We start from the raw sequence: 15,619 nt of genomic DNA on the forward strand, positions 1-15,619 counted from the left end.
GGGCGGCGGACGGCGGCATGGTGGACGGCGGCGACAGTTGGTGGTGGTACGGCGGAGCTTCTTCACGAGGCGTTTGAGCAGGGCGGGGTCGATGAACAGCCGCAGAGTAGGTCATTGTCTGTGGCCTACTGGTTGCTTCCGACGGCATAGAAGTTCCCAACGCGTGTTAAACCTCTTCGCGGATGACCACAGTCAGGGAAGCCACTTGAGGTTGCGGCGTCGTTGGAAAAAGCTTCCGAAGCTCCTCCCTGAACACTGCTCGGATGGTCTCGCGCAGTGTGTCGGAGCTTGTGGCCCAGGCACCGATGGTCTCGAAAACAAGCGCATTGATTTGGCGGTCGTATTGCCTAGTTCGTACTTATAGCGTCTTCTTCAACGCGGCCGCCTCAGACGCAAATTCGGACACAGTGTTCGCTGGGTTGCGGACAAGGCGCGTGAAGAGCTCTTGCTTATCCCCTCGCATCGGAAACCTTACTTTCTTTTCTTCACTCATTTCTGGGTCCGCATGGCGAAAAAGACGCTTCATCTCCCCAATGAACACGAGCACGCTTTCATTGGGATCCCGCGTGTGTGTCTGCAGCAGCTGCTCCGCTCGTTTCTTTCGTATCAGTTTCGTGAAGGTTTTCGAGAGCTCGGTCTTCAATACCTCCGAGGTTGTTAGCGTACGTTCGTGGTTCTCGAACCAAATCCGTGCGGAGTCTTCACGGTAGAATAAACACTTGCCTGCGTGTTTCGTCGTCATCCTATTGGTTAAACGTTCGGACAGTCTCAAGATGCTCCAGCCATTCCTCAGGATCTTCCATAGGTGATCCAAGATGTTTCACGGGGTTTCTGCAGAACTACAGAAGGGCTGGATGCGTTGGTCATCGTGGATGAGGTGTTCATGGCACGGGCCGTGACGTCTTCCGCCTTCAATTTATCTGGCAGTAGTCCAACCTCCGGCTCTTGACCTTGCTGTCGGCGGCTGGCACGAGTTGGGCTTGCTAGACGACTTGAAGAGGGTTGAGGGTGCCTGTACCCACCACCTCCACCAGATGTCACGAAGTCAAAGATGACAGCGTCATCATTAAGGTACAAACAAGTTTATTAGACCGAACTTGTGCTCCCCTAGGAACTGAAAACAATACAGAGACGGCGAAGCAGCGGTCAACAAAGTTACTTGCGCAGGGGTGTGTCGTCGAGCCGAATGCCGTGGCGTCTGCTATGCAGGCTTTTATCTTTCGGTGCGAGTGTTTCTGAAACCGTCGATTCACATCAAGAACACTGTAGATCACAGAAAGGTATTCTGGGATAGCGACGTTAGGCCGAAACAGTCTGCTTATCTGAGTGTGATAGCCCGTGCGGCATAAAAATAAAGTATGCGAGACGCACTTTGCTTGGAACGAAGATAACACAGCAGGGCATGGCCCGGCAGTAAAAACACACAATAAATAAACAAACCCATACATTTTTCGCGGCAATATAGTAGGTCAGCTGAGCTTCCTTTGGCAGACAGGGCTCATGCGTTGGACGCTCAAATACCAAAGGTCAATTACCAAAGGTGTTCTGTCTCGAGTGCAGCTGCTGAGGACTTAGGTTGGAAATTTGTTTTGGCCACTCATAGGAGGTGTTGGCCAACTACTAAACCAGGGTATCCTAATAATTTTCTTGTGAGGGAGTGCTTTTCGTGTACCACGAGCCATCGCCGCATGATTGAACGTGTCTGTTTCCGCCTGTCAGGCTTTCGGGTGTGTTATTTCCGTAACAGAGAGCCCTCCATCCCTGCGTGGTTTGTTCTAAGAGATCCAAAAAAAGAAATACTAGAGAGATAAACAAGGGACCCGGGACACAGAGAGAGAAGCATCTCGCGGTATGACGTTGCCCCACACGCGGGGTAATGGCAGAGTGACAACTACTCTGAGATTATCTTTTTTTTTCACTGCAAGTTACAGGAATGTGTAAGTTGAGTTCATGCTATTGTGACTTACGAGCGTTTTCTCATTCCTTTAAAGTGTTTCGTTAAGTACTATTCCTTACTTTGCTTACTTGCAATGTCCCTTTATAAGGTTTTGCTGACGTAAAAATTGTATTCGCGGCAAATTTCCTCTAAAGGTCATAAAACTACACAAGTAGCATCTATTTGAGGGTATTGACAATCATTACTTACGCAATCATCTAGGTCTGGAGTCCTTACAATCTGGAAATAAGAAGCACAAAAGATGTTCACATATTATAAAAATACAAAACATAAGTGCCTTCAGTGCAAAGTTAGGTTATTGCAATAAATGGTTTTTGTGAAAATATTCATATTATTCTGTGCCAGGCACTCATGGTACATTTGGGAAGTTTATTGTTTGCCTAAACGAGTTATTATATGCTTCTTTGAATGTGAAAGTGAATAGGTTCAAAATAATGACACCATAACCAACCAGAAACAATCAAGTCTATCAAGGGCCAGGAACCAGGAATGGTACAGCATAACCGTTCCCACCCCACAGTGGTGACCTTGGGTAATCTTGGTGACACAATTGGCGACACTGCGGACCCCGAGGCCCCATACACCCCCGCCCCCTGCTTCTATGCTGTGATATATCATATTTTCTAAAGCCACCCCAAAACACGGTCGGCCCTCGAAAAGGGGCCGCACCGAAGTTTCATTCCCACGTCTTTCAACGACTGTCTTTTCTACAAACGTGAATAACTATTCTCGTTTTCTTGTGATTGGGTCAGCTGACTCTGGAAGGCCTGTCGCTTCCCTGTCTGTATTCCTAGTTTCGAAATTCCTGCAAAACACAATAGGTGGAACGTATCAAGCTAAAAAGCTTAGGACGGGAGAAATCCTTGTAGAACTCAATGCCGAACAACAAGCCAGCACTCGTCTTGCCCAAACCAACATTCATGATCTGGTAATCAGGGTCACACCCCACCGGACCCTCAACTGCTCCCAGGGTGTGATTTCTGGGGCAGATCTTCGTACGGAAAGAGATGTCGACCTTCTTGAAGGTTTAACGAATCAGGGCATCACAGCCGCATGCCGCATCACGATCCACAGGGACGACAAAATATTCTCCACAAAACATATTATCCCAACATTCAACCACTCCTCGCTTGCTGACCATATCAACTCAGGCTTCATTCGATTCTCCTATTGTCCTTTCATTCCGAACCCACGGCGCTGCTTCAAGTGGCAGCGGTTCTTGCACAGTACAACCTCTTGCCGCGGCAAAACTACCTGTGCGAAATGCGGCCCCCAAGGGCCACCCAACCGACAACTGTATTTCTGAAATCCTCACTTCTGCACACTGCAGGGGCCAACATGCGGCCTACTCAAGGAAATGGGAAACGTTCTACATAGAAAAGGAGATATTTAACTTCAAGTTCACAGAAAACATCACCTCCCCAGAACGGCGGAAGAGGTTCGCCTCTTTTTTTCAGGGCAGTTACGCCGACACAGCTCGCCGGGCGCGGAGCGGCGTCTGGTTACCACAGGAACCCAGTTAGGTGAGTCTGACCTGGTACCTCCGCCGCCCCGGGTGGGTTGCCTCAGGCAGCCCAATCCGTCACCCCAAGCTAGCTGAGGCCGCAGCGATTGTGGTGTCCACCGTATCTTTTGGGACTGATGCCACTCCCGCACCTGCCTCTCCTCGTCCTCCTGTGCATTAGACGCTAACGAGGGGATGAACACCGGGGGCACGCACCGGCTCACACCAACACCACACCGCCTATGCAACCTCTGCCCAATGCCCTCTGCGGTGGCGGGTCAAACGAACGGACTCCGAAGGCTGGCCAAGTGTGCGGTCCCGGCTCCTGGGGCCCGCACTGACATCTGACAAGAAGATGGATGTCGAGCCGTTCCTGCCGGCAACGCACCGCAAAGTGCGGCCTCTGAATTCCAAGCCAACTGATAGGCCCAAAAACCCACTCGCAGAGTCACAGCCCCGACCGACGACACATAAACGTACACACTCCACTAGCTCTGACACTAAAAAATGGGAGAGAAACCATATTTTAATGGAACGGTAGAGGCCTTGCTAAACACATTGACGATGTGTAGGAGATACTGCACAACCATTAGCCAAGTGTCATACAAGAAACCCATTTAAATCCAAACAAACAAATTTCTAAATACATACATGGTGTTCAGAAAGGGCAGGGTTCGCTGCACACACTCTTCGGGTGGTGTAGCCATTGTTGCGGGGAAATCATTTGCATGCTTTCTCTATTTTTTAACACTGTCTTTGAGGCTGTAGCAATTCGAATGATAATATTTATTAGATTGATAACGATATGCTCCATTTACATACTCTGTGGTTTAGGATTTCTGATATCCGATTTCGAGGAACTGGTTATCTAGCTCACGACGCACAATCTCGACGACGCCAAAAAGACGATTCCCCAGGCCTTCAGGGCACCGCACAACCACAGGAGGCCTTGGTGGAACGAGGACTGTACGCGGGCGCAAGAAGCATCAAACAAGACGTGGGCTGTCCTTCGTGGGTACCCGACATCGCAGAACCTCATCTCCTTTAAACGAGCAAAAGCACTTGGGAAGCGCGTGCGCCGTGAGGGTTAAAAGGAGAGTTGGCGTGGCTTCCTCACATCCATACACCCGTACAGATACACACACAAGGTATGTACAAGAATAAAAAAACTTAATGCATATCTGACACATACCCTGCCCATGGGTTATTACAACAGGGGACACACCAGAAGACCAGGATAACGCACTTGCACAACCATTACAAGACGTGTCCAGTTCAGCACACTACTCTAACATTTTAATGAAACACGAACAATCTGCCGAAAAGAAGTCTTTACTTGATAAAGACCGGGGAACCTTCTCTATAACTCCGACGTTTCACTTCCTTAGCTGAGGGCCGCTCTGAGCACTTGTAAACCCTCAGCGCCAGGCCCACACAACATCACATATAGAATTTTACAGCACCTCTACTCAGACACTCATCTAACACTCCTGCACCTATATTACAATATATGGCTTCAGGGGCACATTCCAAACTCTTGGAGGGAGGCTAAAGTTGAAGCTTTCCTGAAAGATGGGGAAGGATCCTTCCTCTTCCGCTAGCTATCCACCCATTGCCCTGAGCAGCTGCCAGTGCAAGCTTCTCGAGAAGATGATAAACCGGAGGCTTGTGCACTTTCTGGAATACAATTGTCTTCTCGAGAGCTGCCAGGCAGGCTTCAGGGTGGGGCGATCCGCCAATGATTTACTTGTTGCGTTGGAATTGTTCATAAAAGATTCATTTGTACAAAAGCACTTCTGCCTTCCGGTATTTTTGAACTTGAAAAAGCTTACGACACAGTCTGGCGATACGGCATCCTTAGCGACCTAAGGTCCTTTGGTGTGTGAGGTAACAGGTTAACACAATTTCTAGTTACATGTCCACGAGGACATTTCTTGTTAAGGTGGAGTCATCTCTGTACGGGATACATGCGGAGAAAAATGATGTGCCGCAAGGCGGAGTTTTAAGCTGCACATTGTTTGTTGTTAAGGTGAACTCCCTTCGAAAGGCACTGGCACAATCCATTTCCTGCTCCATCTATTTAGACGGCGCACAAGTATCTTTTGGATCCTGTCACCTGTCAGTTTGCGAACGGCAAGTTCAGCTCGGTGTTAAGCAACATGCTGGCTGGGCGGAGAATAACGGTTTTAAAGAAAACCCACGGAAAAGTACTTGTGCCCTCCCGGAAGCGCGGGATTAAGGTGGACCCTGTGATTACCCTTCATCGTGCATCTATTCCTGTAAAAAAGGAGCACCAGTTTTTAGATGTCATATTTGATGGAAAACTCACGTTCGTCTATCACATCAAAGAACTTAAACATAAATGCCTCAAAACACGAAACTTTGCCAACGTTCTCTCCCACCCATCCTAAAGGGCTGACAAGCAACTCTTGCTCCTCCTCTATACATCTTAAGTAGGGTCTCGCTTGAATTACGGAAGTGTTGTTTATGGGTCGGCCACGAAAATAGAGATAACAATGCTCGAACCACTGCTGCACTTGGGGCTTCGCCTCTCGTCTGGTGCTTCCTGTATCCGCCCTTTCCAAAACCGGTATGTGGAATGCGATAAATGGTACTTGAGCACCAGCGAATGTATGTTGATCTTATGAACAATCGTAAAATATCATCAATCGACAACCATTCTTTTAAACGGGTTTTTGTTGATACATCCACATCACAGTTGTTTTTAAATCGCCCTTCTCTTTCTGTGCCTTGCTCTCTTAGTGTGACAGGGGAAGGTTCTGAACAGTAAATCACCTTTTTGAATGCGTATAGAACATCTAACATTGACCTAATAACCTCCTGGCCACTTCGCCCTGTATTGTGTGACCTGCCTTTTACAAAACTACAGAAAAACGGGGTATCGCAAATCGTGATTTCGCAGTATTTTGATCATCAGTAGCAAAAATACCAGGCTGCAGAATTTTTTAGCGATGCATCAGACACTTTCATCGCCGTTTCTTGTCCTGCGCACTGACCCAACTTTACAGCCTCTACATCAATGCATGTAAATTCGAGCATCTTCACGGCGGCAGCGTATGGCATTTCTCTTGTTGTTGGACATATTGTTCAACAACACATTAAAAAGTTCATCATCTACACAGATTTTGGCAAATGCTTTTGGGAAGCGTGTGCGTCGTGGGGCGAAAAGGGAGAGTTGGCGCGTCTTCCTCACCCAAACTCACAAAGTCAGGACACGAATAAGCAAACTAAAGGGACAACAGACAGACAGCCTACCCCTGGTTAGCACTACAGGGGAAAAAGTCGAAGACCAGGCTAACACGCTTGCACAACACTTTGAACGCGAGTTCAGTTCAGCGCACTACACAAACACTTTCATAAAGCACAAATCATCTGCGGAAAAGAAGTCTCTGCGTGATAAGAACCAGTCGCGCACTTCCTACAATTCTACTTTTTTCAATTTATGAGCTGAAGCCGCTCTGACCACATCTGAGCCTTCAGCTCCTGCCGCACACAAAATCACATACACCATGATACAACCCCTACACCCCGACACTCTTGAAAAAGTCCCACATCATTACAACACCAAATGTCTTTCGCAGCACATTTCAAACTCTTGGAGGGAGGCCGTAGTAGTTGCGTTCCTGAAGGAGGGGAAGGACCCTTCCTATTCCGCCAGTTGTCGTATTGCCTTGACAAGCTGCCTGTGCAGGCTCCTGGAGTAGAGAAAATGATAACAGGAGACTCGTGCACTTTCTTAAGTACAACAGTCTTCTCGAGGGCTGCCAGGAAGGCCTCAGGGCGGGACGATCTACAAATGACCAACTTCTCACCCTTTAATCATAAATCAAGGTCACTTTCATTCGAAAACAGTTTTGCGGAACGGTGTTCTTTGATTTTGAGATGGACTATGACACCGCTATGAGTGACGGGACCCTCAGTGACCTGAAGTCTTGGTTTTTCGGGCCATATGCTCAACACCCTTGCTAGTTATTTGTCTGAAAGAACATTTCCCGTGAGAGTTGGTAATGCAGTGTCAAGGATTCATGCGCAAGAAAATGGCGTGGCTAAAGGTTGATGTCTAAGCTGTAGTCTTTTTTATAATTAAAATGAACTCCCATGGTAAGAAATTGACACCTACCATTTCCTACTTTATTTATGTAGACGACGTACAGATATCTTTTGAATCTTGAAATATGTCAATCTCTGAACTTCCGGTCCAGCATGGTGGTAAAAAACTTGCTAGCGGCGCAGACAAGAATGGTTTGATACTCATTCCTGAAAAAGTTCATTTGTTGTGTCTCCGGGAAGCGTGGGATTCATTCGGACCCAGATATTACTCTTAATGGCGTTTCAATTCCTGTTAAAAACGAGCACAAGTTTTGGGGCATATTATTCGATAACACGCTACCATTTGTTCAACACGTGAAACGTCTTAAGCAAAAATGCCTAAAAACTATGAATATTCTCAAAGTTCTCTCCCACCAGTCGTATGGTGCAGACAAGCAACTCCTGCGTGTTTATAGCACTCCAGTTGAATCCCGCTTGTACTACGGCAGTGTCGTATATGGGTGTGCAACAAAAACGGCACTACAAATGCTAGACCCGGTACTGCATTTAGGGCTACGCCTCACTTGTCGGGCTATTTTTAATAGCCCTCTCAAGCGTCTCACTGTAAAATGCAATAAATGATCCTTAGATCGCCAGAGGGTGTACATGGACGTTTTATATGCCTGAAAAATCATGTCTATAAAAATTATCCTTTTACTCCAACCATTAACGATGCATACTCACAGCGACTCGTTTGAAATTGTCCATCAATCTCCATACCGTTGCCTCTAAGTGTGGGTGAAGAAGTTTCTGAACTATAGGTCTCGTTTTCAGGCATCCACGAGACACCCATATTTGATTCCATTCCACCATAGCCTCTCCGCCCTGTGTCCTGTGACCTGTCCTTTGTGCAATTTAACAAGAACAGGTTACCAAGAATTGAGATTCTGCAGCATTTCTTGTTTGTGCCGGATAAGTACCGTGGCGGAGAGTTTTACAGTGACGCATCAAGACTGCAACTGCTGTGGTTTGTGCTGCGCATGCACAAAAGTTTCACGTCAGTAAAATAATGATTCTTTGTAGCAGTATATTTACAGCGAAGCATGCGGTATTTTAATGGCACTAAATCACATATTCCAACACCAAATCTTGTAATCCATAGTTTAGACGGACTCTCTTAGCATCGTACAAGCACTTGCATCAGGAAAGCATTCTAAAAACTTTGTCACCAATCATACATTTAGGGCAATCATGTCTCCATATGCATCAAACCTTCAAATAACTTTCTGTTGGGTTCCAGGGAACTCTGGAATCGCCGAGAAGGTAACCGCAGATGAAAGGGTCACTCCTGCTACACCCTTGAATTCAATGGGTTTAGCAACCGTGCCATACACAGACCTGGGGAACTGATGAGGATGCGAAGCACAGTGGAGGTTCCGTGTGGTTGCATTGTGTTGTTGTTATGTTTAGGGATCTGGTGTTAAGTAGCACCAGAGGGAATTCCGCGTCCGGGTACACACCAGTGGCAAACGCACGCAGTACTGTTGTATTACTGTGAGGAAGCGGTGGTTCTCGAGGCCCTGAAACTCGTCCATCCTTTGCTTGTCGTTGTTGTCGTTTCTGTGGTAGAATCGGCAGTCTCAGTCAGCGTTGGTGAGGTAAAGTTTGTTGAGGTTGGTGCACCGGCTGAGAGCAACGTACACGCACTCCTCTTCGTAGTTTTGTCTTTTTCTCCTTCTTGTTCTTCAGTGGTTGCTCTACGGGCAGATGACAGCGGTGGTTGAACGCGAAGCTATCTCGTGATGAATTATTTTGTTGGGCATTCCCTAGGTGCATCCTGCCACAATCATCATCGGAGGCGCTGTGGACGGGGCAAGGGCGCGGGACATTCCCCGAGCAAGAAATGATTCTTACTTAAAATGAAGACCAAATTGTCTGCTGGCGATGCCTTTGTAAGGCAACAAGTATAGCTCACAGATTCACTGTAGCTAGACCACATCTTAGCAAAACCGAACAATGCTTCCCTTCCTTTAATGAATATTTCTTCAAGAGCGTCAGCAAACGTTATGGCATTGGTGTTTTAGTACAGTATGTAGAGCACCAGGAGCTACATCTACACAGAAACAGTTACAAGAACGTGCAAATCACCGGTTACTGATTCATGCCTGCAATTCTGGAGGGGGAGCTCAGCTAGGAAGGCTTCACGGGTGGGAAGGATTCATGGCCTATGGTTTGATGTGACAGCTGCTCACGGGATATTTTCACCTGGAAATTCTCCGGCATGACACTATCTCACAGCTTATATGTCTGGTTAACTAGTTCGGGTTAGAGCATTGCTTCGAACGTCCAATGCCTACGATGCGGGAGACAACTGACAACCCTGTGTTTGTCCCCGAAAGAAAAAAGTAGTGATATCTGTTTTTTGGGGGGCTAAATGGTTGGAAGTGCGGTCAGTCGCAAAGTACACGTTTTCTATGCACTCCTTGCAGAGCGCCCCGCTTCACTGGTTTAACGTCTTCACTGAGTGTGGGGGCACTGATTTTGTCCAAACCACAACTGTGCCTTTACAGTTTAACTGTACCAAAGCTTCGTATAAGTACGTTGTGTTTTCCTGTTCTGTTCTGAAAAACGAGCGCAGTTCTATTTAACGAACCATTGGAGCCATATTAGTGTAGGCCAGAACATAACGCGTTTTCTTATTTTCAGGGTTTTAACACTCTAGATAGCAAAAAACTCTACCACAAGGACATTGGTAACAAAATTACTTTATTTTGTAATGTCTACTCAGATATTCAATTTCAAACCACGTTTTCAAAACGACAATTTTGGGCTGAAATGTACTCAAACCAGCTACCCAATTGCAAAATCACAATCTAAAAAAAGATGCTTTTTTGAAAATGTAACAAAAGCAATTCAATGCCCTTTCACAATGTGAATAGATGAGCCGTAAGTATCAATTACGCAAAACGCAAAAAATCCAACCTAAACTCGATATCATTTTACTTAAGAAATAGTGCTGTGACTCTATAATGACTAAACTACATTTAGCTCAAGCGTTACCGGGGCGGCAAAAGTTAAATTGGCAGATGAAATCAAGAAGCTTGCGGGGATAAATTGGTTGAATTTATCACAGGACCCGGGTAATTAGAGAATAATGGAAGAGGCCTTTGTTTCACAGTGTTCGTAGATACGCTGGTGACGATAATGATGACTTCTAGCTCATTCCATAGGAAATATTTCGAAGTTGAATATAAGCTATGATAAAAAACACTCCATGCCCTGTGCTTACCCATGGTGGACTACAGGCACTTGCTGCTTTCTTGAAGTAGCATGGTGTCCAAACATTTCTTGTAACAAAAGTTTGCCCTTACGATAAACATCTTCAATTAAGCCATTCCTTGTGGAGGGAATTTTGCTGCCTGTATTCTAACTTTTTATTCAGCATATACTCCAGGGCACCTTTTAAAGTTGAAGTGGAGCCATGATGCGAAAAAGCTCGAACTTTGCTACATCTTTACACAGTATGAACTGGGTGTTTATGATTTGTGATTGATTATTTGTAAGGTGTAACGACGCAGCAGAGACGATGAGGCGCGCTATATTGTAGGGCTGCGGATTAATTTCGACGACTTGGGGATAGTTGATGTGCGCCAGTTAATGGTTTCTCGTGGAAGGTAAATACAGCTAAAGAGATGTGTGAAGAGAAACAGTAACCATAACGCCAAAACTCCCGCACAGATTTGTCATACTTTGAAGCACAAAAGAATGCCGTGTTTATTAAGGCTCATCAACGTAAAATTAGGCCTTTACAATATTTCGATAGAGAAGATCAGCCATAGCGAAGTACTGTACTCGACTATAGCATATGTTTCTACTGGATGGCTTACGCGTTGACGATAATTTGTGGAAGGAACATGTTTGTATAGATCCCGAAACATAATTATTTTCTCGTACCAAAAATACCTCGAACGAGTGTACCTTGATTTTACACAGGAACTCGTCACATGTGTATAATAGTTCCTCCATGTGGCGTGATGAAGAGGAAATATTCGGAAGTAGAGTATAGACCACGACGCGAAAAAGTACTGATTCTCCCATATTTCTATTCAGCGTGGCCTACAAGTGCTCGGTGTCTTCCATAAGTTGCATAGTGCCCCCCGGAACTGGTAATATTGCCATGAACCATTTATGAGTTTGTTTGCTTATTTATTGTTTGTTTTTACTGCCCGACCACGCCCAGTTTTGTTATCTGTGTCAGGCGACGCGTGTCTTGCGTTCTTTATTTTTCTGCCACACGGGCTATCTCATTCAGATAAGCAGACTGTTGCGTCTTAACGAAACTAGCCCAGAATAATCTTTTATAATGAACACTGTTCTGGGTGTAAATCGACGGTTTGAGAAACACTCACGCCGAAAGATAAAAGCCTGCAGAGCAGACGCCATGGCATTCCGATCGTCGACGTTCGCCCGCACACGTCACTTCGTTGACTGCTGCTTCGCCGCCTGTGTATCCCTTGAGTTGTTAGGGGAGTACAACTTCGCTCCAATAAACGTGTTTGCTTCAAGACTACTGCGTCGTCCTTGATTTCGTGAGAATATAAAACTGCTCCTTACGACAAAAGGTGCACTCAATTTTACCATCCTTTTACGAAGTATAGTGTACCTTGTGTGTAACTGATTATCCACACAGCCATGTGCGCAGGTAAATTTGAAATGAAGCCATGACGCAAACTCGCACGTACATTTGCGATATGCCACAGGAAGGCCTACACGTACATATGCCACGTACATATGCCACAGGATGGCCTGCCTGTGCATCTTGTATCTGGGGCGGACATGAACCACGAAGAGATATGTGAACATAGCTATTACCCCCACTGCAAAAAAGCATACCAAAATATGCTATGTTCTTTCAAAGAAAAGCCTGCCCTGTGTATAATTAATCATATGGATCAAACATAGTGTTGGGATTTTTCAAGGTTCAACATACTTTATAACGCAAAAAACACCCAAGGATACCATAAAGGTTAGCATATCCTGGGTTTGCATCGAGTCTCCAAGAAGGGTATGTTCTATAAAGTTAATTAACAGCAACAATTTTAATAAAATATGCCTTGAGATCCCACAGGGAAGTGTGCCTACTGTACATGGGCTCATCAAAAAGGCTCGCTCGTTAAGCATACTTGTAACCCTAACAGCAGCAGCAGTAGTAGTTGCAGCGGCTTGTCCTTGTAACTGTTGGCCTGCTTCCCTACAAAAAATACTTGGCGCATGTCACCTTATCGGCTGTCTCGGCGCCTTTTCTTCACTCACCGACGATTTGGGTGAACGTTCACAGCCAGGAACAATCCTGCGATTGCGTGAATATCCCCAAGAGCCTGCACTTTGCCGCGAGGGGCCAACATAAAAGAAGATTGACCATCACCAGCCATTCCATACCAGCAGCAGAAGCAGTAGTTCCGGTGGCTAAGCTTGTAATAACCGGTCTGCTTCCCTGCAGATTTGTCCGCATGTATTTTTATCCTTTCCGTTTTCTGACATGCCTTCCCGCCACTGCTGCTGATTGCTGATTTTGTTGAATCCTTCTTGTTTGCGCTATCCCTGCTACAGAAGCAAATTTAAACTTGGTATGCCGACCAGCGTAGAGTTAGCAAGGAGGATAGAGGACATTGATTCAGCCTTTAGCGACACGCTGTCAGGGGTAATTAAGAAAATAGAAGCAAAAATTAAACTGAAGTGCTGTGAACTTGGTCCAGATGAGACTGCAAACGGCTTTGAAATTGTAGATTTCTTGGGCAAAAATTTCGACGAATTGAGTGCAAAGCAGATATAGCTCGTCGCTGCCAACAATGCCTTGAATGCGCAAAACAAAACGCTGAGTAGAAATATAACAATGTCAGGGAACTTGTAATTGGCGAAGCCTGCTGTCGGGCGCTTCGACGCACGAACTGGCGCGGGCCTGGCGGCGAGCAGTGCGGAAATGGAAAGCTCGTGTTGCGCGGCGCTTTCGAACGCGCGCATTCCGACAAAAACCACGCCAGCTCGCACCGGATGTCCTAACCTCACCACATGGGATGGCCACCGACGAAGACGGCTGGCTTTTCCTTCTTCCACGGCCGTCAGCGGCAGGAGGAAGGAAAGATGAGACAAGAGAGACGCGGTCCGGGCACAGGAAAGCTCGGCACGTCGTCTTCGGGCTCCGCGCGAGTACTGTTTTTTAGTCGCCCTTCGGGTTGTAAAAAGAAACATCCCTCTCGCGAGGGGCACGATGAAATGCACAGCATTTCCGCGGGGGGCGCGCCTGCAAGTCGTATGGATTACGTATTGCTTGTTGTTGTTGTAATTGTTGTCTTCCAGCGTAGACATTGTCAATGAAGTCGATGGTGAAACGGGCCGTGAACCCCCTGCCCCGGCTATGACGCAACGTGGGCCAGCTATGACGCAACGTGGCGCGGCTAGGACGCAACACAATCCAAAACAATCCACTTTAATCCAATCCAATCCCAATCCAAATCAATCCAAGCCAATCCAAGCAAAACCAAGCCAATCCAATCCAATGCCCCTCGCGAGAGAGTGTTATAGCGCCGAAATCGCGCCACAACGCGAACGCGTGATGTTGACGTCACGATCACGCCACAGATGTTAGCGACCGGAGCGCGCGCGAACGACATTTGTGGTTTAAGCGCGAACCGACCGCGGCGAGAGAGCGCGATGCGAGCGCCCCCACCTGTTCTTGCGCGTGAACCGACTGTTGCTCAGCGCGAACCGAACGCGGGGAGAGATGGTGTTGCGAGCGGAGAGAAGGCGAGGAGGACGCGGGGGAGAGGGCGCACCTGTGGCCGATGGGTGCATGAGTCAAGGATATAAGCCGCGTTCATAACCTTTCGTTCTGTGTCGGCTTTGTGGCGCAGTGGTTAGAGCACCATGTACCTTGCATTCCGCCCGCAGAGTCGTGGGGTCGAAACCTGGCGGCGGTAATTATTATTTTTTCATATAGTGTAGGGGGAGCGATGCGGACTACGGACGTCAACGCGGGTGACATCGTGAGTTACTGAAATGCTCTGCATTTAAAAAGTGGCGGATTTGGAACAATATTTCTGTCACGAAATACAGGCCAGGCCTTCCATTTTTGCATTCGGGCGGCCGACATGACGGCCTCCCTTACGAGGGTCGGCCTTTTTTGCGTCACGCCATGGAATCCGGGGTTCCCCTTCGGCTTTGTACTGGTGTCCTTTCTTTCACGGGACCGACTGCGAAGACAAAAGCGGGCTGCCACATTCCAGCGGACGTGCAGGTGCGGGAGAGACGTTACGATCGCTAGCTCGGACGCTTGCCGTTGACGACGGCCAGTGGCCGGAGGGCCCCAGGAGGGCGGGGGATTCAAGAGGAAGATGGGAATGACGTCAGAGCAGGACTTTTGCGGCGCTGAAAGGTATTTAACAGAGCGCACGCTGTCCCTTGGGGCAGTCGGCCGGAGATTCTTGAACGTGCGACACGGGGAAGGGTGTGGGGGTGACGCGCTTTAGAGGAAGTACCTCGGTAGGCTCGCGACAGAACGACTACGGCCCAACGCTCGAGTTCGCCCGTCGCCGCGAGTCCCATGGCCGACCAGCTTCCTCACCTCGGAGCCAAGAAACACGTAAGCGGCTGCCCGGCGACGCCAGCTCCACCTCGTCGTGACTTTACACCGTTAGAGACTTTCTTTTCCCGCGCTCCCCCTTCATAATTGTTTGTGGCATCGGATTGAGATATCCGCCTCCTTCGAGTTTTTTCTAGCGTCACTTGTAACTAACAAGTTGAGAGTTCGTTCTGGTGTGTTGTGTGTAGGGATTGTCGGTGTCGACGGCTAGGACGTTTGAGGCCATTTCGCGTATTGTGTACAGCTTGCACAGCTGCTAGGGTCATATATTGAATGCTGTGTCGGGGATGACGATATTTGTCCCGTAGAAAGTTTTGCGGGTTGTGTACTTGTTAGTATTTAGTATTTTTTTGTAGTTGCAATGTCGAGGTTTAAACAAGTGTTTACCTCTAGAGTGTTTCGCGTACGCGTACAGCTGTCTGAGGTATTAGTTCGAGGTCGAAGGTTAAGGCGTAGGCCACGGCGGATC

The sequence above is a fragment of the Haemaphysalis longicornis genome, unplaced genomic scaffold (genome assembly GCF_048455015.1).
Source record: "Haemaphysalis longicornis isolate Haplotype H1 unplaced genomic scaffold, Haemaphysalis longicornis Haplotype H1 scaffold_11, whole genome shotgun sequence".
NCBI lineage: Eukaryota > Metazoa > Arthropoda > Arachnida > Ixodida > Ixodidae > Haemaphysalis > Haemaphysalis longicornis.